This window comes from Cyphomyrmex costatus, unplaced genomic scaffold (genome assembly GCF_001594065.2).
Source record: "Cyphomyrmex costatus isolate MS0001 unplaced genomic scaffold, Ccosl1.0 scaffold130, whole genome shotgun sequence".
Taxonomy (NCBI): Eukaryota; Metazoa; Arthropoda; class Insecta; order Hymenoptera; family Formicidae; genus Cyphomyrmex; species Cyphomyrmex costatus.
The window spans coordinates 484331-511581 of record NW_017275283.1 but is presented as its reverse complement, the minus strand read 5'-3'; the positions used below and the strand labels follow the sequence as shown (position 1 = coordinate 511581).

The following is a 27251-nucleotide window of genomic DNA, read 5'->3' as shown; positions in this document are numbered from 1 at the left end:
TTATATTTCTTTATTATATTATAGAAGATTCAAATAGACACGCATTAATAAAATTGTAGTTGAATTATGTAGTTTTTATGTTTACACATAAAATTTTCTCTGAAAATGAACATTTACATTCTTTTTACAGGGATATTAATCATTATTGATTTATTACTGTCTCGCAAGTTGACATTTTGTTCCTTGTTTAAAAAACTTTACAAAAGTACGTTGTGATTATATTTCTTTGTGCGCAAAGCTATATTTCAAAGGATTCAAATAGACGCATTAAAATTGTCATAAATTGGATAGTTTTTGCTTGGATATAATAATCTTATCTGAAATGTTCGAACACATTTTAGATCCCTTTCGCGAATATTAATCACTGTTGATTCATTATTCTCGCAAATGTTGGCGACACACAAGTAATGACATATTTCAAACAGAGCGACGTGCGTCTTGAACGTTCTACCGGACGTTTACCGTCATATATTATTCGCGATGAAAGCCGAAATCTAGCATAACGCTATTCGCGCACGTAACTTACAAGATAAGTTAAATACTGTTGGGAAACGTGAGGTGTGGGATGAGGGACGTGCACATGATTTTCCGATCAAATCCCTCGGTCGGCAGTTCATGATCGGTTGCTCGCACGCTTCGAGAATGCGGATCGCGTTTTCGCCTTTTACCTTTACTAGCGATGACGCATGCGCGCGCGCCCGGTAGTCTCAAAGGCATCAAAGCGTGCGCCGCTGCCTATACCACCTCGCGGACCGCGGACGGTCAGTAACGCGCCGAGCGTCGTTGTGGGAGGGTGGTGTGTTATTTTTCACTGATTGCGCTTACCTAAGCGCTAAATCGGAGCACTCGCGTGGTACCTCGCTTGTGCAGCGCGCGTTTCAATTTAATACCGTCTACTCGACTTGACCTATCGGTGAACGAGCCCGGAATTATTATACACGTACTAAAAGTGCTAATTGCAAAAGAGAACGCGTCGTCATGGGTACCGTGTGTTGTGCTCCGCGAGTGTAGAGTGCGGATTGCGCGCAACGGTCAAGGAAGATACAGAAAGGGGTATAGGCAAGCGACAGAGGAAAGACTGAGGATACAGGACAGGAGTGGTGTGGGCTAGACCGCGAGGCGAAGTCTCATTGTGGAGGAACTCGAGGGAGAAACGAAGCCGAAGGGACGGGAAAGATAAAGGCGCACGGAGAGACGATAATGCGGAGCAGTTGCTTCCGTCTTCAGCGACAGGACGACGTTGGGATCCGCTCCTAGTAAGTGATAATAAACCACCAGGGATGTTCGCGGAGATAACAATTGCGTCGGATTTGTGGGGATATGTCGTATATATAGGGGTCGCCCGCCTTCGAAACTTCGACTCGAATTCTATTCGCATTTTTGCGATGCGCAAATCGTTTTCGCATTAATATTCTGTAATAAATTGATCAATATGAGAGGGAGACAGTAATTTATTTCTTACATGGAAAAAAAACGATGATTTTTTGCTGAAGTATTTCAAAATTTAATTATTGTCTAAATTGTAAGAGCAAAATCTCATTTTAAAAAATGAAAATTGAGCCACCTCTAGAAAAAAAGCTTAATTTTCAATCTTTAAGAAAAAGGTTTCACTATTCAGAGACAATTATTCTAATAATTTTAAAGAGTATATGTAAATACTTATTTAAAAATATTTTATGTTACCAGTTACATCATAAAAATAAGTGTATAGGGTACTTAAAGGACGACGACGTTAGAAAAAGTTTCCACATTCTGGTAATCTGTTTAAACGACTCATAATTATTTTGATGATCTAACAAAATTATCTTTTAATTTGCATCTAACTAAATTTTCTAGATATACATCAATAAAATCTCTTTTTTCCGTGTGTACGCAAAATTTGTTCATTAATTGCAAGAATATTATCTGATAATTTAATGACACTCGTCTTTTATCTTCCTTATCGTATCATTCCTAACATCTGCTAGATTCATACAGAATGGATGGTGATAATATTCTCTTAAAAGTTTAATCTTTTCATATATACTCGCGTATTCTTTTTAATTCAACGGATAATAAGTGAAATGGAAGTAATGAATAAGAAAGTACAAGGCACATTTATCACCTCGTAAAAAAGTAATTCCGCTTTCATTGTATAAAAATTTTTCTTTCAAGCAAATTTTTTTCATATATTCTTACAAATTAAATGAAAAATTATGTCAACGACAGTGCTATATTATGTATGTTTTATATTATGTATGGTTAAATATGATATATTTACTGTATGAACTCAAAACTGACAAGTTTTGACTATAAAAATTAAAAGTATCACATATAAACGTTTACACAGATACTGATATCGTATCGACGAGTCACATCGCTGAGTTTTATATTTACAAATAGCAATAAACAATGTTTATCATAATAATATAGGCAATACAGCCCACAGCTGTATCGAGTTTTAAAGCGAAAATTTAAAATCCTTTTGTTCTTAACGACAATAGGATATTACGAATACAAAAAGAGAATTATTAACGAATAAAAATATTAAATAAAATGTATTAACTGATACTATCGAATTCGATTACGTAATGCTGCGATATATTTCACAGGCATATCTCACACGCATACGTTATTAAGAACGGCGATGACATAATATCTCAAAATGTGGGAGTCACTCGAAAGTAATCAGTCATTCACGCATTCTTTTCGCATTTTTCTCATATCATAGCTATATAAATCATCACGAAAGAGGAACGCCAAATTTATTCTCCACGTAATTAATAAACTTCCCTAAAGAACACATGAATCCATGATATCCGACCTCTTTGTATAAAGTTCATACTCTGTTATCCAAAGTTAAACGAGATGGATCTTAATTCTATGAACGCCGCTTCACGTACATGGATTACTTTGCATCTTAAATGTAAAGTTGCAAGTTGCAACTCTTCGTGATATTGAATAATTACAGTTCTTAATTATAATTGCAACTCTTCGTGATATTGAATAATTATAACTGCGTTCGTATTGCTTAAGGCTATGGCATACAAAAAACTTAAGCAGCAACGTAAGCAATAAGCACATTTTGGATATATTACTGCGTTATTGTTTTATGTATTCTCTGCTGTGATTGATCGATTAATTTACTGATTAATTTATTGATTTTAAGCGATCTAGTTCATCCAGTACTATCGCGATCGTAATTCTCATGTTTAATCGGGCGCCGTTTCGTCTGCGTCAATTAAAGCAATTGTCAAGCGGTTGAGCGCCTCGTTATCCCCGATTTTCACGTAAGAACGACCGCGCGCCGGTTCCGTTGCTTTAAAGAGTTAAAAATAAGGCGTAGTCGCGCGCTTGAAGCGATCGACCGTAACTTAAACGGCATGTATTATACGTATATGTATACTTATATATGTATATATCCACGAAAGGAAATTCTCTCGGAGTATACGGACGTGACTTCTCAAATGTTGATCTCTTGAATCTCAACAGTGACTCATGTTATCGGAAATATATGGCAGGTGTCATTTATAACATTTCATTCGTGCGAAAATCGGAAATGACACTTGCGAATTAGTTGAGCGGAAACAACAGCCGGGACAAACTGTTTATTGTTGTGTATTAAATTATTTATCGTCCGATAAATTAAACGTAATTGTCAAGATATAGAGTAACATGTGGTTCCTACCTGTCACGTATTGTTTAACGCCTTTTCCATTAGTGGACTTTTTTTTATTCACCCGTTTACGTGTCAATAAAATTGTTTTATTCGCGTCGCGAATGAAGCTCTGTTAGTTAATTGTGTTGCTATGAATATGTAATACAAGATTTGTTTGCGAATTACAATGTAGGAGCGATTCGTATCAAAGATCATGAATACGTTAAAATACAGCTGTATATATCATGATACAAGATAAAAAAACATATATTAAGTATGAGTTAAATCTAGCTTACATATTGAAATATTAGTATCAGGAAGACGCTATTAATTTAATCATCTACTTGTTATATCATAATAATTCTTCTAGATCGGTATTTATAGTTTGATTTCATTTCGAGACCATCTTAAGTAACGATCTTAAAACGGTCCTAATACGGCTTTGTGATTGGTTCGGAGATTGCTTTATGACATTTCAAGACAGTACCTAAGACGGTCTTAGATGTAAGAACTGAAAATCTTGGATATAAGAACTGATTACGAATATCGATCTTAATTATTTTTGAACAAAATTTATTGTACTAGATATATCATGCGTGAATAAAGAAGAAAGAAAATAAAACAACTTTTTTTATTCTATATAAAATAGAAATTTAGTGTCCACCTACAATAACAAAAAAATGAGATATTATCTTTCGATGCCATCCCAAATGACGTTTTAATAGCATCCTATTGACGTAAAAGATGTTATTAAGACATATTTTGACGTCACTTTGCTATCTACTTGCAGGACAATATGAGAATGACATACTTGGATATGGTATAGGTATTAAACACAATTCAATTGCCTATAACTTTCACAAAAATGAACATATTGTGAAATATTTTTTCAATCGAAACGATAGACATTAAGGAACACAATAATGCCAAGCAAATTTATATATCTTTCTAATTAAAAAAGTTATAAGCAATGGAAGAAGCATTGGAGAAGTATTGGAAAAAGAAAGAAATGTCTATACCGTATCTAAATATAAATATACTGATCGTAAATTGTATTACGATACTATCGATTTTCACTTAACCGCAAACTTTTGTAATAATTTGATTAAACGTCAGAAATTCTATTTTTGGATATATTAGTATTAATAAGAAAGATGTATATTTTATTAATATTTAAAAAAGATGTTACAATATCTTTAATTAAAATTGCATAGAAAATTTAGTGTATATAATTTTGTTAATATAAATAAAAGTATAACGATGAAAAGAGGTACCTTAAATTACACTTTACGATATGGTTTAAACAATATTTAATATGCACAAGCATATTAATTTCTTTCTCTTGTCGTTAATTGCCAAATTCCAAAATTTGCGCAGTATAGCAACGTGACATATTTATATAAAAGCAGGCTCGTTAATTATGCTTTGGCGTTAATTACATTTATAATTTTTGAGTACGGCTCATTTGTACTACTCCATGTTACAAAAACAAATCTACTTTCAAAATGCCGTTCATTGAAATGCATGAAGTATTGCAACGGTGAATTTGCGCGAATCGATTCCGTAAACTCACACAACAAGCACTGTTGACTGGCCGCTCTTGAAGTGCAAAATGAAATCAATTTGATTTTCCTTCATTAAATAGAGATTCGATTTACTGGATAAATTAACAAGGATTTAATACAATGTTTCGTAAGTAAGAATTTTCCATTGAAATTGTAGCACGATTTCAATATAAATGCTGTCCTGGTGAGGAAACTGTTTTTATCGAGGAATAATAATATAAATAATTCGTATGATTCCGCATTCTTTAATTTATTTCTAATTGAATGAATTTTCTTCTTTACCGAAATATAATTTTGACAAATAGGATGTGCAAAGTAATGTGAAATAGAATAACAGGAGATCGTTAAGGGGTAACGCCACTCTAGAATTTTCAAAATAATCAAAAAATTTTTTTTTGTTTAAATGATGCCTTAGAGTCTTAAAAATAATGTACGCTTGGTCTCGTAGTGCGATAAAATTTTTAAGTACTTATTTCGAAACCGAAAGTGCCTTCGCTCGATTAATAAGAAAAGATTTGTGGTACTCGTGGCAGAAGGCAAAAGAGGCCAGGGTATTGTTAAAATCGGTCAGAAAAGACGCAGAGTAGGAGAATTTGGAAGGTGAAATGTATGGTGCAGGCATTGCCGACTAGAGGTATATAAAAAAAATTTATACTATTTTAGTACTTAAAACTTTAAACGCGTTTTTCTCGAAACAATGTTTTTCAAGTTGGCCGGAAACATAACTCGTACAATTTTTGAACGATTCAATTCAAATTTTAACAGTAGCTTTGTAATTAGATTTTACACAGAAGTACGTAGGAGTTTTTTGATATCTTGTCAACTTTTTTTGTTATAAACAATTTACGATGAAATTTTTTACTGAAAAATGAATTTTTTCTTCAAATAAGCATTATTTTTTCAAAATTCAATATTTTCAAAATCCCCTACGTACTTCTGTAGCCAATTATACATAGTTTACAAAAAATTTTGGTTTTTTGTTCCGGATTGAAAATTGTGGGAGAAACTTTTCCGGCCGTGAAGCCCATTCAGCGAGAGGTGGTCTCGAGTTTCGTATTATGTAGCCGCCATTTTGTTTAAAAATGTTAATTAAAAAATTTTTTTATTTGCTTCAGAACATGTATAATAAACTCCTATAAACAGATTTTCCATTTCCTTTATTGTATCTCCGTAAAAAATTATCAAAAACATGTCTTTTTTTCGAGCTCTAGAGTGGCGTTACCCCTTAATATTGTTTGTACGAGGAAAGTTCGCGATATTTTCACGTTTATTTAATCTCATTAATTTGATCGCAACCCCGCGCATCATTTATAAGAGACCTTTCCAAGAATCCGTAAAAGCTCGACGAATACTTAGAATTGCGGGTTGTATTATATAATAATAATCCTTGCCTCGTAGCTAAAGAAATTTCCTTTGTATCGCATATGTTCATTACACATCATTGCATCACTATTTCTCTCGCGACACCGTTTCTCGAAGACAGTTCCTTTTTCTATAGCAATAATACATAAATCAATAAATGCATTTCACATTTGCATTTCGTTGATTTGAATTCGAATTTGCATAAGATAATATGACGAATTAAATTCGTACAATGGTATTAATTAAACGAGCATAAATTCATCACTTTGTAATCAGCAAGCTCACGACACAATTCTGTACCAAAATTTACATTTATTATTTGTTTGTTTATTTTAACAACTCTGGTATATATTCGTATTAACGATTAACTCAGTTATAATGCAATTTATTAAGTTACGATATGTAATGTTTAGCCCATTTAATGTGGATATCGGAAAATATGAAGTCAAATGAAATCCCTTCCTCTCTTCTTCAATATCTGTACATGCTATTCGATATCGCGTTTAATCGCGTATATTGCTTTCAGTTTTAGCGTTGCGCTGCTATTGCTAGAACATTTCACAGTAATGATACGCGAGCCTCACACGCACTCATTCTTTTCCGTATCTCATAAATACGAGTGGCGCACGTTACCGCGGATTCCCATCGCGCGCAATTACGCCCGTAACTTTTTCCTCGCAGCGCTCATTTATCACCCACGCTTTTCGCACAAAACGATTAGTTGGTGAGAAACGCTTAACACGCGGTTAACCTTTGGACATCGATAAAATGTAAAACGATTCCCTGATTACCTTCCGCGTTCTTTTTCGAATCATCAAATCACATATCGTTCTCCTTTGTTCTCCTTTGGAATTCTAAATGAGGAGGAAACGCGCACCGTCTTTAAGAGCTTCTGAACGACGTTAGAAAGTTTAGGAAGAAAACATCCGACTCACTGTCCGCGTGTGCTGCTTTTATTTTTCTCCGGAGCGGAGCGACCAAACAAGGACGTTTGGAAATCTAACTAGCAATCGAATCGTTTCTGCCGCGGGCACAGCGCGTATTGTCGTTACTCGAAACGATCAAAGCTTTGTAACGATTAATCAAATAATGAGTTTCAGCGTTGTAGAATTTACGGTATAATTTCACTTCGTTATTTAATGGTAAAGCACCGTGTTGAAATTGCAATTCTAAAACGAGAATCTGTGTCAAGTAGAGGACGCACTTCAACGACAATCGCAAAATGCGCAACGGTACATTGCAACAAATACCGCTACCTTGAATAGATTCCTCCATTATATTCGAATTCACTCCGAGATTCACTCTAAGTAAGTTTCTTTCCGACGGAATTTTGTGTAATGCATATCACTGCGAAAATATAAGAGACTCTACGCGCCGAACCTGCAACAAGAATGACTCAGACGATTTCAAAGGAAGCTTGAGTCATGATTTATGAACAGTCTGCTCGAAGATTGCACGATCGTGTCTGACAGATTTTCCTTATTTTTGTTCTTTTTTTTTTTAAAGAGCTTCGTCTGTTGTGCTGATTATCTGTTTTAAAGCAGAACAGCATCGAGGTATATCTAGAACTGGTAAACATACAAAGCACTCAGATAGCAATTCACGATACGAGCTCCCGGTCGATATGAACAAAAGGAGACATCCACAATCCAGTGCGATAATAACGAAGCAATGAAAAAAATAATACGCGATAAAAAAAAAAATAATACGCGTTGACTTTTTATTCTAAGCCACGACGGTGGCGTTGAAACGCGCATCCGTGGCCAACACGAGCATGCAAAATCACGTTAACTCAGGGAATGCATCCGCGCTGCATGCTAAGCATTTCCGCCGGTAGATTTTTATCTCTTCTCCTCTCGTTTCGCTATCGAATAATCTCTGCAACTATAAACTTCGGATTAATGCAATATCCAGGTTATTCCATGTTTTACACTCTCATTTCGGACCAATTTAGGGGAAATTTGCAACAACGTTGCAACGTTGTAACCCTGAACGTTGTAACATTAAATAACATTTAAATCGAATCTTTGAAGAGATTTATTGCATTTCAAACGAGAGACATACAAAAACGAGTTTCATACAAAATAGGAAAATTTTATATACAGTGTCCTGTGTTTAAACGTTTAATAAATAGAATTTCATAAATATTATGAATTTATTACAATTTATTATAAGTGACACTTATTCTTCCAGATATCAAAACTCAGAAATAAATTTTAACTCATAAATTTCAGAACTTTGCTCTTTACACTGACATTCATCTTATGTTATTAAAAATATACTAGTACCTTATATATGTTACGAATTTCTTTTATTATAAATGGAATACCTTATATTTCAAAGTAAAAAGAAGTCTTACTTCAATATGATTTCTATTTAAAGATTAATGCGTTGTAGGTATATTCTAACGTATTTTCAGATAAAGTCGACTCCAAAGGAATCGTAAATGAGAGAAATTTAGGACACTAAGTACAGCCCATCTGTATACCAAGCTTCAAAACATTACTGACAATAATAAACATTGTGGTCGTTTTTGACACAATCACAATGTTTATTATTTAGAAAGAAAGACAACAATTCTGACTCAAAGCGAGAGGAATCAACACGACTATCTGCATTGTTAGACTACAATCATAATATATCACGATCGTTCGTTTCTGCCATTTGAATTTACAATGAGCGCTATGGGAGAATCTAGGTTCTCAGCTGGATTGACTATCAATCGATTTGCATATTGCGTCAATGCGAGAAGTGTGATTTTTTTTTTTCTTTACCGTACGATTTACTTTTTATCGGATTATTCTGCGCCGTCGAATAGCGAGATACCTCGAGAGGACGGATCCGAAAGGACCGAAATCTTACGGTATCCAAATGAGTGCTCGTGTATGTGCAGGCATACGCGAGATGTCCCGTTTTAATCTCCGTTGATAAATATCTCTCGCAGCGCTCGGTATATTTTGGCCGGCTTTGAAAGAATTTTACGCAGCTGAATTTCTGTCTAAATTTTTTGCCCGCTGCTTTTATATCGAACCGAATATACAGGTGCATTTTTTTTTGCGAAGCAATGACGTTGGTATTGCAACACGAATTTATATTGAAAATGTCCTACGTCGCACGTTGAAACTGAAAACTGAGAAACTCGGACATTGGAATATTGTAAAATGTTTCAAGCTCCACGACGCACCTCAAAAATTTGTTTTCCAGGTTCTAGGGTTTATTGGACGTTTCTGATTATTCGTAACTTTTCACATTTGTGCGTGCATTGCTGTTGTTGCTAATACTATTTTTAATAAAGAAAAATACTCTAACTAATGTCTTAAAACTAAATATAATAATTTTTATTATGTAAAATATAGTTAAAGATTAAAAAAATTAATTACTTTTTTTAATTCTATTTTACAAAATCATTCTTTTTTTTATGTTAAATCGATTTAAATATTCTTTCAAAAATAAGTAGGAATATTAAACTCAAAAACATTTTCTTCTTTTGAAATTTGTTACTTTATTTGTAAAACTATAATTTTTTTTTTGAAAATAGGAAGAGATAAAGCTCTTTCAAAATTAATTGAGAGTTAACAACGTTTGTTACAATGGCAAGAATTTCATAAGTATTACATTTATTGCCACTCGCTACGATGCACAACAATCGAAAGAATGAAACACCTTATATATCCGTGGCAGATGACTCGTCAGTACAAAGCAATGCGCGGAATGTACGCTGCCGTCTTTCATGAATGTCTTCTCTTCTTTGTCGTGAGGAACGAAGCATGCGATGGTATACATACTTTATGGCAGGAAATACAATTGCTGTAATCCTTTTTCCTTAGAAAAATTAATGTAATACATCATCAGATTTATTAATAATAAATACGTCTGTCGCGTTGGCTACAAAAATGCGACGTACAGTATTTATATCTTGCGATTCGTTGGTCTCATTATTTTCTTTTCTTTTCCATTAAGGTTCATTTAGGCCGATGATTTTTTACATCAATAAATAATATAGGCGAAGTTGCGAGTTGAATATGTAAAACAAAATAAATAAAACACTTTTTATGCTTTCCACATTTTAATGATACTTGCTATTAATAAACGTTAATGATGCTTTGAACGCGTTCGATTTGTAACTTTTTTAATTTTATGACACCATAAGAGTTAGGCATCTCAAAATTTATTTACGCTAAAATTTCTAAGCATTTTAATCGTACCGAGTGGTTTATCCAGCATATCAATTGTATCGATCAAATATCTAAAGGAGTTTTCGCTACAAATTAAGAAAACTCATCCAAAACGTATTTTCTTCTGTCGTTGTCTGCTTACACGTCTTTCTTACAATCTTCTCAGCCTATTTTCTTTCACATGCCTTCGCGTACGCATACCTCCACGTCACGTCGTGACACTCTTCTCGTGCACACACGCAACGCGAGCACCATTATGTTTTTTAATTCGTGCCCCTTAAAGACTGATCTCCAGGCCCTTAGCGCGCATCATGAAAACGCAATAATCTCGCACGAGCTGTGGGAGCCCGCCTGTAATTTATGCAAAGAGAATCACGAGGAAAACGATGTTCGTGGAAGACAATAATGATTGGTGATAGTAATGATTAATGCATGAGTCCTCAGTTTTATGAAAATATTCTTACCGCTCTCAATGCTCAATCTCTCTTTTCAGACTTGATATTAAAAAGTTATTAAAATATAATATTCTCATCACACATTTATATATGATACGTTTTTAATTGCAAAATACTTGCGACAAGTTATCGTTACAACTCATTTATCACATTAAAATAATTTGTAACATATTGATATACATGGTAGCCCTTAAATATATTGTAAAAGATTTTAGAGAGTATAATTCTTCGCGTTAACTTAAAGAGTGAACATTTTATATAACCATATATCTGAAAAAGCGTTTGTTAGTTTTAAAGATACAAGATACTTAAGTAAGGAAAAATTTTTCAAAAATTTTAAAAGCTCAGACTGTTTTGATAAAATTTTATATTTTAAAGATATGCGATGGCCTATTTCTGAAGAATCCATTATTTTTTTATTCAATCGGAGGCGTACTTAAAGATAATATAAGCTGATATTTTTCAAACTAATTAAAGCCACTTTAAACATACGGTCACATAAAATTTTTGTCTCGAATTAATGTGAAGGATCACTGTTTAAAGACTTTTAGAATACTTAAGAAGCACCCTGTATGTACATATGTATCTGTTTAGAAACATCAATCATGCGAATCCAAGGTATAAAATGAGAAATGTAAGAGTGAAAATGTGATCAAAATATGATAATGCAGAAGACTCTACGTTGTGCAATAATTTTTTACTTAATTCGTAAAAGTTTTTAATATCATTACATTTGCTAGGAAAGAACAGATTCAAACAACAATTGTAAAATATGCTTCAAGTTTTAATATTATTTATTCAAAATAATTTTTTAATCTGTTTCTGGAACATTCACCAGAGAATACTTATCGTTTGCTTTTATTCGCATTTATCGTTTATATATACGAAAAGTATTATTTTTATGTCTGTTATTTTAATATTGCACACTTTCTCGATGTCATTGTTTGCGTAATGTCCGGGTACAGTGAGTTATTTCATTTTACGATTATATACAGACGGACTATCCCGTTGTACTGCCGACAAGGGCATCGAAATTAATATCCGTGATATGTATGTGCACAATATATACCTACACATATATATACATATATGTATATATATATATCTGATTGCAAAATCAATTCCAAACCAATCAAAGTTGCGGTTGCACATCCACGGTACCTGTACTACGTAAGGGACATGGAAATACGGCCTATTGTGGTGCACAATGCGCACCTGACTTGATCACATCCGGGAATGGAAACCCTGCAAATTGGAACAACTTTCGCTATTATATATCTATATATATAGTAGATAGATATATCTTCGAATTGCAGGACATTCCTCTACTTCACGTATAGTCTGAAATAGTTTAAACAGACTTTATCAACAAGATATACGAACTATTCGCATTTTCAGAGGAATAAGTAATTATCTTGTCGATATCTTATCAAACTAGCTATTGAAACGGCTTACAATTAGTCATTAATTACCATGTTATTATACATATTTGACATTGATAAAATGTTTTAGGAAACCAAGTGCGTACTTGTTTTTTAATTTCTAGAAAAGGCGGAATTTATTTTAAAAATTACAACTTTTACTTGAATTTTTTGCTAAAATTTATTTAAATTTATCATTTTATTTATTTTTAGTTTCGAAATATGACAGTTTCAGCGCTATACAATAATTTTTCCGTTCTGTAAAGATTAAAGTATTCTCCATATAAATATAATTATTGTCTGAAACTGAGGGAAATTTTTGTATTTACGTAATAAAATTTATATTAAATTAGTGACAAATTTGTGAAATTATAAAGACGTGCATTGTATCGATTTTAATGTTTCATACATTATAAAACGTACAAATATTTTATAATACTATTATGTGAAATGTAGATGTCACGTGCGACTGTGCAAAATATTCAGAAGAAAAATGATGTTCTTTAATTGTGATCCGTGAGCGTATATAAATTATTAACAAAAAAAAAATACAAACGATCAAAGACACGTTGTTTTAATAAATAATTTCACGGGTTGTTCCCTTTCGGATGCTGAAACTTTGGCAAGTAAAACTAGCGGTTCTTTACATCGACAGATATCTAGCCTTGATTCTATATGAGTCACATCAACGTCAATAATATTCCAGCCGTCCGGCAATCAATGAAACGTTTGAGTTAATATGTCACCAGACATATGATTCGTAAGGATACGTCGCGTTAACACGCGATGCGACAATCAATTCAGTCTCACGATAGTACGTTTTACACGAAAATCTTTTAATCTTTTGATTTAATGATATCATGTTCTTTTACGAGGACTGTTAAATACGCAATTTCTTATATCAAGTATTTAATGTCAATTATCGTAACATAGAGACGCCAGTTTATCAAGCAGTAAGTATCATACATTGATCGGGCAAGCTCGAAGCGACAATATATAATGCATCAAACGCTTTTCGTGGGCAAGCGAGATCATAAATAATTCTATCAAAGCGGCGAAACTACGTAGCGGCGCGTCTACGTCGTAACATATCGACGGGAGAAATTCTGCCTGTTGAACTGAAGATGTTATAGACTCGACCGCGGGAACTTGAGCTAATGCTAATTCTGGGCGACTCGATTCTCCAACCTGTTACCTATCTATCAGACTGAACTTGGGCAGAGCAAAAAAGAAACGGAAGAAGGCCAAATCAGCTCAAAATTAGTTAATCTAGACGAGAAAATACGATCGAGCCTGCATGCATGAATGATGCAGTGATAAATGAAGAGCGAGATTGGGGAGAAGTTCTAACGGAGAGGAGTAACGCGATGATTCCCCAGATAATGATCTGATGGGAATGGAATAGAGTTTTGCTGTCGAGCAAACTCTGAGATCGTAAATATTACGACATCCGCTAATGGCACTTTCGTTACGCGTCACTTGACAAGCGTAACGAGCGTTTGCTTTCATAATAAAATGATAACGGATCGACGAACGAAATTTGCATTTATAACGGGTTACGAAGAGTGATCGTTTATAGTGGGAGTATTAGCATAAACGTTATTTATCGCAAAGCCTCGTGAGAGCGACGAAATCGTGTATACCGATTATTGATCCTCCGAGAGTAAATGGGCGTAAGACTCCATTATGATTCATAAAAGATCACTACGATGGAAGAAGACATGAACAACGGCATGCTTATTATTATTGTATACTACATCAGAGTACTTACTGATTTATTTATCGTGTTGGTTTATATTATACATATTATATGCTTATTTCTTATTTCTTGTTTTGTGAGCATCTCCTTATCAAAATTAATTAGCTTATTCGTTTCTCCATATTTTTATTTGATTATTGTCCAAAATCTTTTTAATGTTTAAAATAATTTTATAATCTCGCTTTTAGTTTACTTATTTCACATATCTATTGTTTAACTATCCGAAATGTAAAAGCTGTCATATCCAATAATAAAATCAAAAGAGATATTGGAATCTTTGAATTTCTTAGAATTTGGTATTAAACATTTTAAATTGTGTAACAATTACAAATCCTATAAGAATGTAAGGAAGGTGAGTAAAGTTGTAAAAAAAGTTAAATTTCTACTCTGTACTATTTAACTATCCTAGATTTATACTCTTTAATTTTTTATTTTTATCGAGATAATTATCCAGAATTCGAATAGGAGCAGTGACAGTTTTAGATACTGCTATTTTAGAAACAAGGAAGATACAATTTATAGAAAAAGTATTTTCTAAATTTTATTAAATGTGATGTTTTATATCGCGTAATCAAAGTGCTATTAGCAAATATAATATTTACGCGATAATATATGATGAGTGAATTACCTTATTAATACATAGAATGATAAAAACGTAATATTTATTTATTTTTGTATCGATACTTTAGTTCTAAAATCTATCGAATCTTCCTCCATTAAAGTAGTCAAGCATTGTATTTTAATAATTAGAAATTATACTTTTATATTAGATACAAGTTTTGTTAATTAAAGCAATTATTTTTCTTAATTAAAAAAACAGACTTTTTATTAATAGTTTAAATAAAACAAATTGTACTAATTTTTCCGTTTCTCTTATTTTAGTGAAGATAACTACTTTTACAAATGGGCTACTCACTTATAATCTTTCATACGAATGGAGAGATATAATATAATATCCCTCGAGGGATATAATACGTTCTTCCCACATCTCAAATAATCCAGAATTGAATTATAAGGCATATAAGTTTTACGGTAGGTGATATGCAAAAGTCCGTCTATCCGTTCCAAATACATACCATTGTACCGATGTATATTCCTTGTCGTAATATATCATGTTTTTTCTGCTATTCATGAACACGATGTTAATCGAGGTGATGAATCGATATGCGCATATACGCATATACGTGAAAAAATAGATCGCCCTTACGTACCGAGGAATGCAAGAAAACTGTAACCTTTAGAATAAATCGGCGCGCGAAATCGTCATCATGTATCATTCTCGTATAATGATGCGTACGGATATCGGGGGCCTTGTTTTCTTCCATTTACACCGTCGTCATCTCGGTAAATAGGCATCTGCGCCTTGCGGACAAAGAGTAACGAGTAGCCCCGACTTGTGTAATGGCATTAAATGTCAGGTCAAGTGACTGGCGAAGCCAGTGGAGTCTGTGTGTGCAACTGTAGCCTCTCCGTGTGCACTTTATTTCCAACGCGAATATAACATACCTACGAACGGCGCGCCTACTCCCATTCTCTCTAGGAGCACCCGCGATTGGCGCTTTCGAATTGTTCATCTGACGGAGCTTTTTATTGTCCGCTCCGCGGTCAAAGAGAATTTTGCATAGCGCGCTCGTTGCGAAATATGTCGTGGGAGTCTTTGCACTGTCACGTTTATGACTTTTCTCGTTTATTCGTAGCGTGCGGAGAGGATATTGCGAGACAAACAAAAATTTATATATAATTGAATCGATATTCCTTAAAGGAAAATTAAATACGCGTGTTTAGAAAGAATAAATTTAATTAAAAACAATAAAATATTAATTATAAGAATTTTTTTTATCAGATTTAATTTAAAAAACTTATGATTAATTGAGTAATATAAATTTTACGATATATAATACATAATTAATTGATTGAAATAACATTTTTTAAATATTAATTATAATATATTATATAATATAAATTAAAATTGAGAGTTTATAAGTGATACGAATTGTTTCACTATTTTGCATTTAAATGAAAAACTGAATTGAATATTCATGCGACACATGAATTCTTTCGAAATGTGCTCAATTGAGGTTATCGTTATTTGATGTCCATATACATATATACAGTTCGATATATTTTTGTGCACGAATAGATATAAGAAGCAATTCGTCTCTCTTAAAAAAAATAATAAAAAAACTTTTGTACATAGCTGGTATTTTTTTTGTTGTATGGGACGAATGTCGACTGCAAAGCTAATTGAAGTATCGGGAAAAAATATAGGAAACAAATTGTATCGTTAACAATAGTTTCTATATTGCAATATCTATCCAATTATGTTCGTAATATCCCCTCAACCTTTAACTTTTATGACTCATAGTTCAGCGAAGCAGATATTTCTGTTGAGTATAAAAATATTTCTAAGGACAGGAGACAGAGTCTCTTTTAATTTACGGAAAATGTCACATACATATACGTACGTATTTATAATATATACGTATATATTTATGTACTTTCCACGTTTATGTATATATTTAAAATAAACGTTAAAAAAAAATTTGAGATGGTTTACTTGGAAAGACCTGGACAACCTGGAATTTTTAAAGGATTTTTTTTCCTTTAAAATTAGGAATTTTTATAGAATTTTATTAGATCTTAGGGATTTTTTACAATTTTACTTTTTCTAAACTTAATTTCTCTCTCCCTTTGGAAACATCTTTTTTCAATTATTTTTTCTTAATAATGTTAACAATCAAATAGCAACAAGTATATTATACACATCTACATTCCTTCATGTACATTCTTACATGTTTTACGAATTTTTGTATCAAAAAACAAGGTAATATTAGAAAACAATATTCAGCAGAATAGAGCAGCTAATATATGTATTTCGTAGTGTAAGCTTTCCTTATAGTATGTATTCTATCATAAGTTTCGTAGCTCTAATTATAGAAAATGATAGCTTATACGAGTACAATCCCGTATAGAACCTGTTTTTTTGCTAATTTTCAATATATAGTTTAGTTGCGCGCGGCTTGCATTCCAATTTATTTCAAAATTGCATGAAAAAATTCTCTAATCTTATCTGGAATTCGAATAAGAATACCAGAAAAATCAGGGAATTCTCAAGAAACTTTTTACAAGATTTTCAATAAATGAATAGATACTCTGATTTAAAAACATCTAAGATATAATAGATTAGCTATTCATAATGTTGGATGATTCAATATCCACGACATATATATCTCTCTCTTATTGAAGAGATCGGATGCAATATATATCGAGGAATTAAAAATTAAAGTTATCAAGAATCTCTCATATGTGACGTAATGTGCATGCACAGAGAGAATTTTTATATATACTTTACATCATATGACGATGCAAAGTATTTTTGCTTGATATTCAATAGAGGAATTTTCTATAATGTAATTTTTATAGAAGATGGCAGGAGAAACGATTGCGTATCTTGCTTCTTATATAAAATTTCTTCTCTTTTATATTATGTAAATGCTGTCATGTAAGCGGAATGGTTTGTGCTATCTCGTTATCAATATTGATTTAAATTATACACAAAAATCTATATATTGTAAAAATCATTTATATACATATATTATTTACATACATATATTTATAAGCGTATAAATGTGTATTTCCATTTCATACCTTACATATTTATTTTGCTAAATTTTTATTTATACCTTATGTATTGATTTTGCAATATTAATAAAAAAATTATGGAGAAAAAAAGCAGAAAATTGTCAGTCTTCTCATACGACGTTTACTGTGTGTATTCCATTATGTGCCTCGGCGAATTTACGTTATAACATATAATGCGGACTTTGTTTGCATTAATTAAATTTTCTCATGTGCATAATCGCATTTGCGAAGCAGTTCGGGGCAAAGTTACGCGAGTTGTTTCTCGAATTTCTTTATTTGAGGATGTCATTTTTAACTTAATGAAAAATTCTCCCTAATGGCAGAGCAATGAAAAATCGCGGAAAAATTGTTTTTCCCCATTTAAGAGATTCTTGCATTTGACGCGTTCTCCATCATCAGATAATTAAAAATGCTCTGTATACGATTACAGTTGCGCAACTAAAGTAAAGAGTGCAAATTTTTAACTTTTCTAAATGAGATTTTCTTCTCTTAGTTTACAATATTGATGAAAGTTGCAATGCCTTTGGGGAATATTGACGGTCCAATTTTCCTCCAATATTGCCATGCACTTATACTTTATTTAAAGCTAAGATGAACATGTCGCTTCCTCGATGAAGAGAGGTTGTAAATATTCTTATCAACAAATTTATTCGTAAAAATAATTTCCAATTTTTCTTGAATATCGATAAAATTTTTAATATATTGTGTAACAATATTAATTTCTTATAAATAAATAAATATTTAATATAATTTTTTTAATTTTGTTTAATTTTTTTATTGTTTCGACAAGTATATTACGTTATTATTGTTATTGTCATTTTTTAATAATGTTATTTTAATAAATAATAGGCACTTGCTCGAGAAAGATTTTACTATGAAAAATTATATAGTAATATTTTCTTCCTCTATCTTTTCTACTGTTTTAAAAAAATTGGTTGGGAATATTCCTACGTGCCCTTCTTTCTCAAGCTAATTGCGACGTGTACACGTGGGTTATATAAGGGCCTTTCTGCGTAGAAGTACCCCTATTTCCGACGACTTTCTTGAACCTTTCGAACCTACACTACATATAGAATCTACTTTCAACTCTTTCAGTACACTTTGGCAGCCGAAAGTCAATATCAAGTTTCCGGTACAGTACGACACGTAGGTACATGTACAGCTTATTGAAAAGCACCGATTACAACTTATTGAGAAGAAAGTAGCAACACTTTATTTCACGAAATTGTTATTCTACGTGATTTCGCACTGAGTTAGTTTTTTCGAAGACACTTTTTTTCTATTAGTTTATGTAACTTTCTTTTGTAGTTTCGTATATGAGAGAAATGTGGAACATGAAACAATTATCCATTTATATTTTTAACGTCACGTGATAAAATATTATATTATTAAATTTATAATGTCAAATTATACCTAATTTCAGTTATTTTTTATCATTTCTATAAATTGCCATTACTCCTACTTAGTATCTTCTTCTTCTTCTTCTTTTTACGTCTCTTTTAGGTCTCTGGCCTGTGTTACACCTCTCTCATATGTTCTTTAACTAAAACAATGAAGTTAAACAATTTAATTTAAAAAAATGGATTAAATTTAACTCAAACTTAATTTATTTACTAAATATGCATATACGTTGATACGAACATTTACCTTAAAAATAATAGAAATGAATTGATTTATATTTTGACGAACATGATAGAAATTAAAAATAATAAAATATTATTTAACTTAAGGAATTGAGTTGCCATTACTTCTTTGCTGACAGTATATTGTTCGATATTTCTGACCGGAAAATCTTAATGGATACGTCAAGAAGAAAAAGTAGTGTGCACGATTTTCCATTGGAAAAATGTTACTTCTAACATCACCGATTTATTGAGAGATCTGAGTCATCTTGAAGGTCATTGCACCTTCAACTTACATGATTGCTATATTGCACTTCACAAGATTTCGCTACTCGGAAATATTAAACGTCAGAACTACATGATAAGATAAGCTAACGTCATAAACCGTTTTAAGCCTCACGTTCCTAACGATTAGATTATTCAGCAAATTGCAAGAACTTCGTCGATCTTGATCGTCTATTTTGTGTCTGATAACACTGCGAATAAAATGATAGCAATATTTTCTAGAGCGAATAAAAGAGAATGCCAGTAACTTAATTCTTTATTAATTAATATGTACTGCATAATCCAGTTGTCAAAGTTTATTTGTTAAATTATTTAATTTTGATATTTTTCTGAATGTTAAAATAGCAGTTAAAAATGTTTGGTAATATATACATATAATATAATATAAAAATATTCATACAGGAAAAATTTTTACTTATAGAAAATAATTAGCATTAATTAGCAACTTTATACAATGAGTACATTTTGTCTTATATGTAAGTAAAAGAGCTTCGTGCATTCCTAATTTTAAAAACCCATACTGTTTCCTAGAAAGCTACGAATATTCTTTGTGCGTCTAAATAATACTATTTTTTATTTTTACTTATTTTGCAGATAATATCTATAATTTATTTTTAAGTAAAATATAATTTTACGTACATATAATCTATTTTATTCTTTCTTAATAAACTGCTAATTAATTTTTATTTAAAAAAAAAAGTTTTTTTATGAAGATATTTCTTATGTACGTACGATACTGTTTACACTAACTATATATAAAACATTGAAAATTTTTCTATGTTAAGTAATTTTATTTTTATTTATTTCGAGACTTTCATTAAAAAAGTTTACAGTTGCGTCTTAAAACGGAGCATGTAAAATGAATAGCTGGTATTACTCGCGCGTTTGTCCATGTTCGATTTCTACGCTGAGGTTCAATTTGAAAGCGACTAACAGCACAAGTCGCCGTGGCACACATTACGTGTTATGGCTGTATGTGTTAAGGAGAAGCCGGAAGCGTCTATTTTCAATCGCACGTCAACCACGTCCGGCAATTCTCTATATTAGTACCGTACTATTCGAAAGATTCCGTCGTGATTTGTCACGTGAATATATGCGCGCGCGCGACGCATTAAATCAAACACATTGAAGTGGACGACTATCTCGCTTGCAGATTAACACGATAACGTCACCAGATAATCCTCTTATTAGAGCGCCAATTTGGTATTCACCGTCGCGAGGCGATAACTATAGTTAAATCAAAAGTATTATACTAAAATGAATCAATTGTTTTACAAGCAAGGCAGCCCAGTACCCGTAACATATTAATGAAAAATTATTAAGATAATTTTAAATAAAAATTTTAGATATTAAATGCTAGATATAAATATCAAATATTATTACCTTATTTGTCATTACAAAGATCAGTGCTATTCTCATTTTGGTTCGCTGCAAATTATCTTATTTAATTTTTAATTAATATTTTTTACTATTGTGACTTGGAAATTTTATTTATGGACATGTGTTACTTCTTTTTCTTTTATTATTGACAAGGATTAATTATGCTATATGACACCAACATTGACTGAAACTTGCATTGAATTGAGAATATTTGTTGACTTAATGAAGAATGTATACAATATATTTAAATTTAATATTATAATACTTCATATTTTATGTAACATTGAAAATTCCGATCATAGTCGAAACGTTTGTTTTTGATATGTTTAATTGTTTAAATTAAATTGTTCGTTAATTTACTTTGCTCGTTGCCCTCTTTATACTGTTAAATATTATTATTTCTACAATAATATAAATCGCTAGTTAGTAATACATAACATGTTAAATAATATGTTAAATATTACAAATGAGTAGTATATATATAATTACCAACATTAAAATTACAATTTTATTGCGGCTTAATTTTTGAATAAAATGTGATATGAAAAAATATTTTTATGTATATTAACAATTTTTTAACCGATCAAAAACCGATTGTATTTTAAATAGTTGTTTCTAATGTCATACTTTTTAAAATACATTAATATTATTTTATTATTGTAATATTATAATCACAGTCACTGAGAAATTTATAAATTTATAAAAATATTGTTCACTGAGAAATGTTGGGGTAAATAATTTGATAACGAGCATAATTTCATAGAAGGAGAGAAATAGAAGAGCGCGTGTTTATTATAATTTTTAGAAAATTGTATGTAGTTCATATTTGTTTAAAATTTTGAGTAAGCATTATTAGCATTAAAATTACAGTTTAAGTTTAGCTTCTGTAGCTTCTTTTATTTCTAATTCTGAATTAGAAATAAAAAATATTTTTTTATGTACATTAATTTTTTTAAGTCAGTATATATATAAATTTGTATTTTGATTTAATTATTTTTAATATCATAACTCTCCGATATATACATATATATTCAGCATTATAATAACAACTGTATTTAGAGAGAAATATATTGGGATATTTTAAATACTTTATTATTAAACATAATTCACAAAGAGAGTAATGGAGGAACATACTTATTATGTAATATTATATTATGTTATTATATTGTTCAAAAATTGCATGTAGTTTATAAATATTTTGAACAATTTGAAATTTGATAAGAACATTTTTGACTACAGATACTATATCGCAATTCTTATATGTTTAATATATTACCAAGAAACACTGTAAAGGCATTCATATCTGAAGACTAGGTCAGAAAGGTAATGTCCATTATGTCCACGTATTGATTGTGTCTCATATTTCGTCAGAGAATAAAATTGTGATTGATAGCGATCACATTACTAATTACGTCATTGATGTCGCCATTATTATTATGATTGTTTGGTTTAATTGCAACGAAAAGAGAAATGAAATCGCGGTGGAATCGGTTTCGCCGACTGTGAACTTTCCTGTTATTTAATACTTTGTAACGACAAAATGTCTCGCAATTCCTCGGAATATAAACCGGAGAGATTTCGTTGCTATTATCATTCTGTTTAAGAGACTGCCATTAACGTAATTAAAATAATTCCTTGCAACATTGCTTTTCCATGTGTGTCAAAAAATTGGATTTATAACAAAAGAAAAATTTGTTTTATTTTATTTCAACATCCAATTTTGACTTTACGTGTCGCTTCTGTTACTTAATTATTGATTTTTTCACAAGTTTATTCTTTTAAACGTCACAACCAATCCTTTTTCTATCAACGTTATGTTAAACCGAAGTTTTTGATAAAAGTGCATTACAAAAGAAATGTCTAAGCAAATCGTTTATATCTTTAACTAAAAATAACATCGCAATATATAATATGTATTGTATTTGCGAATGAAAACGATATTTTTATTTGGCATTTTGGTATTGGTAAAAGAGTATTGTAGAAATAAGCGATGAATAAAGTGTTTACGTTTTAATTAATTAAAACTGATATTACAATATATATCGCAATATATGTAGTATATAGACGTGCATGAACATACCGCGTACTTATATATTCTCTTTGTTCATCGTATGTAGAAAAATTAATATTATATTTTTAAAATATATAATTAGATTTTAAAAGCTTTGTTCTGAGATGCAGTTATATGCGACCGAATAATAAAAGAACCTTAGTATAAAGCTAATATTTAACAACCCGAGAAAAAATAACACATGATGCATACAGCGCGCTTATGAAAAGAATATCCGCAACGAGTGTAATTACGGTATAGCTAACCATCGTAATTGCTCCTCAAAAATAATTGTGCTAGTACGAGAATTTATTCTTTTTTTCTTATAACTGAATTCTTCCGCTTTGTTTCATTTGTATGCGAATGTGAGAAAGATTCGAGTCGTTTCCAAAAGTCAGTTCCTTCAGATCTGACATATAAATGTAAATATATCAAACGTATAAATGAAAATAATTATGATGTACGTTTGCGAACAGAGAGAGAAATTTTTGTACTGCTTTTACGTAGAGATGTTCCGACATGTATACACGCCTTGATGAATTTCAACGATGAGCTGTACTTTCAGTGCAAAGGGAACCAAGGTTTACCTTTCAAAGAACCGTGGCTGTATCAGCTCTACCGCTGCTGTCTCTGTTGTCTTAACTGGGAGTAAAATATTATTTTAGTGTCAGCATACTCTCTTCTTTCTCATTATATACCAAGCAATAATATTACGTTATATAACATTTATCTACACAGTGGACGTATTATCTGATGATAATTAAGGATGGACTACCAAATAGATATCATTGTTACAATATTTTGTTTACCAGTAATTTTCTCCGTATTTTTTACACAAATTTATAAAAATTTAATAAAAACAGTATTTAATAAAAAAAATTCTTTGCACACCATCCGTTGCTTGCTATGCAAATGTGCATTGGCTGCATACGGCATAGAATTTTTAATTGGTTTCAGTAACCAATTAAAAATACTATGTCATATTTTACCATCTAAATTTCTAAATTACTGCAGCAGTCTTTTCTTGTAATTTGTCTTTTCAGTGTAATAAAAATTATTTTTTACGTAGAATGAAATGAAATATATAGAGTGTAAAATTTATATAATATTATAACAATATGATATTTAAGACAAAAATTTAATTCAATATTATAACAATATGATATTTTAGACAAGAAGTAATTTTTATTATTTCTTAATCTTTTTGTGTATTTTATATAAAAAAATTAATTTAAAAACAATCACCATTATAAAAACGTATTTATTCAATAACATCAACATGATTACGTTGCCTATTAAATAGAAAACTTTATTTTTAATTTTATTTAAACAGAAAATTTTATTCCATATAAAATAAAAAGGGATTAATTTTTAATCCCTTGGATTTAATAAAAAAGTTTGATGTAGTTTTGGAAGGGAAAGAATGAAAATATACATATATGACATTTAAGAATATCATGCCGTTTCAATCTTTATTATACTTAATTGTATCTATATTGTATATGTATGTTAATATTTTATTGCCTTGTATTGTCTTTGCATACAAGTTTACGTATATTAGGACTGAATGGGCATAATGCAAATTTAATTTTAATGGACTTTATGCGGAAACAATAAATTATACTAGCGGATGTATGATAGGCGTTAATTAATCGAAGGAGTGAAAATTAATATTGTGACGAATACATAATTTGCAAGCTATTAAGGTCGAAGCTTCAATGAAACTATGTACCCATGGATTTTTATTGCGTCGTAGCCACTTGTGTATTGCGATTAATTCAACTTTCACTACTTCATAAAAACGAAACTCCGTTTCCGGACAAACATTGCGTGCTCGTCGACTATGCCATACTTTCCTTTGTGTTACTAACGTGATACAACCTTAAAGAAATTGTTCGTGCTTTTATAATATTAGTTTGTATAGAAAACAAATTTAAAAAAATAATAAGAAGGTACGTATGTGATTTTTATATAAAAGATAACATTACAAAATTATTTAAAAAATATTATATTTAGCAAAGAGAAAGATAGAAAATAAATTACATTATTTTTACATTAATGTTAATTTTAACAAGAGTTATTTTTAATCATCAATGTCTTATTTTTATAACAAAAGTAATTTGATTAATACTGATTGTCATTTAATCAAATTTAATTTTTGTATTTGTCTTATTTCTTTTTAGAAACAATATCTGACTTTTTACTATAAAAGTACTTTCTCTATTTTCTTTAAAACTAGACTAGCGGGATTTACGCAGATACTGTATTAATGAGCTTGCTTAACAATTTGTAAATGCCAATTGCCCTTTATCCAGAGGGCGGAGGTTGCTGATGAGGCAATAAACACGAATGTCAGGCATTATCAAACAAAGGGTACCTATAGTGACAATGACGAGACACGTCGCGATTAATCACCCGATTCATGCCTGCGGAAATATCCTGTGAACATTTTCCACGGAGAAACGTCGTTGTGTCGGCTTCACGCGAACAATGCCCTCCTCGTGACGGTAATTCGCGGTCTCCATCGCTATTTTGCAATTTGCTTTCGCGCGTCGTGAGTGACGTTACTCGCCTGTGACACAATGAACATGCCGGCCTTATGGGAGATCGTATTACGCCGTTCTCGCTGTAGCACTTCTAATTAGCAGCGGCACGAGAAGTGAAAGAGATGAGCAGAAAAAGAGATGCACGAGTGTGTCCAGTACTAATAAAGATCGAAACTAAAGTCTCTCGCCATTAAAAGCAATAGATAATAGAGCATTTATAAACATATATTATGAATATTTAATTTTTAAATATTGTTTATATTCACTGTGTATAACTATAATATAATTAAATAACTTTTTAACTAATAATAAATATGAATTGTTACGTTATATAAAGATAAAATATAAATTAATTTTATGTAAGCATACATTTTCTTTAAAAATATAAAGATATACAAATTTTCTTTATATTATTTTAAATTAAATATAAATTTTTAATTTGATTAGAATTATTAGAGTTTAGTTTGTCTAGAATTATTTAAACGCTCAATTTCTCATTTCCAAAACTTATTAATATTTGATGCTTTTAAAATTCAAATTTTAAGCTGTCAAATATATTTAAACATTTCTCTCTCTCAAGCTTTTAACATCTGAATTTTTGAAGCTATTTCAGTGAATTACATGAACCTATATGATATATATAGAATAAACTTTTTCTTTTATTGATTTTTTTCCTCGGGTAAGGCTTGATATGTATCATACATCACACAGTGATGGAATTAAAATTAAAATAACGTGAAAAGTCTTGCTGTGAGAAATTAAATGTAAAAAAACATTGTAATATTTTTATTATCATAAATAAGTATAGATATATTGATTTAATGCATGAGTACAAAATCGAAAGTTGTATATCTAGTCTATATCAGTTTTAATTTCTGTCTCAGAGGTGAATGAACAGACTAACACGCGGAATTTAAATATGGCTGTGTTCCATTATTCTCTGCAAGTACTAAAAATCTATAGTGTATATAACGCGCGAACTATATATTTTCAATACTTCCAGAATAGTGAAATGCATTCTGATTTGCATAAAAGATTTAGTGCATTTTCCCAGCATGTCCGAGGCAAACATTCTCGCGACATAGTACCCAACAACCCAACCGACAGCAAACAAACTAAGAGAACATAATGGGACGTCATTGTTCGGCAACGCAAGACAAGGCCGTGACTCGTTATTGGATAATTGAGCACTCGCGTATTCGCACTGTTACTCATACTCGTACTACGCACGATGTAAAACTTATCGTGGCGTGATAGGTCTATGAAATGATTCAATCCGCTTAGAGTACTCGACAACAAAAGCACCAGATAAACAGGACGGTGATTTAGAAAAAAAAAAAAAAAAAATAGAA

General features: G+C 31.2%; 1 protein-coding gene across 1 annotated transcript in view; it reads left to right on the top strand.

Annotated features, from left to right (window-relative positions):
• Positions 1 to 844: 844 nt before the first annotated feature.
• LOC108782545 (uncharacterized) overlaps positions 845 to 27251 on the top strand; it is a 60660-nt gene continuing 34253 nt past the window's right edge. Inside the window, exon 1 of the mRNA XM_018550838.1 lies at positions 845 to 1256. The gene's annotated coding sequence lies outside the window, so the exon portion shown is untranslated. The remainder of the gene's footprint in view (positions 1257 to 27251) is intronic.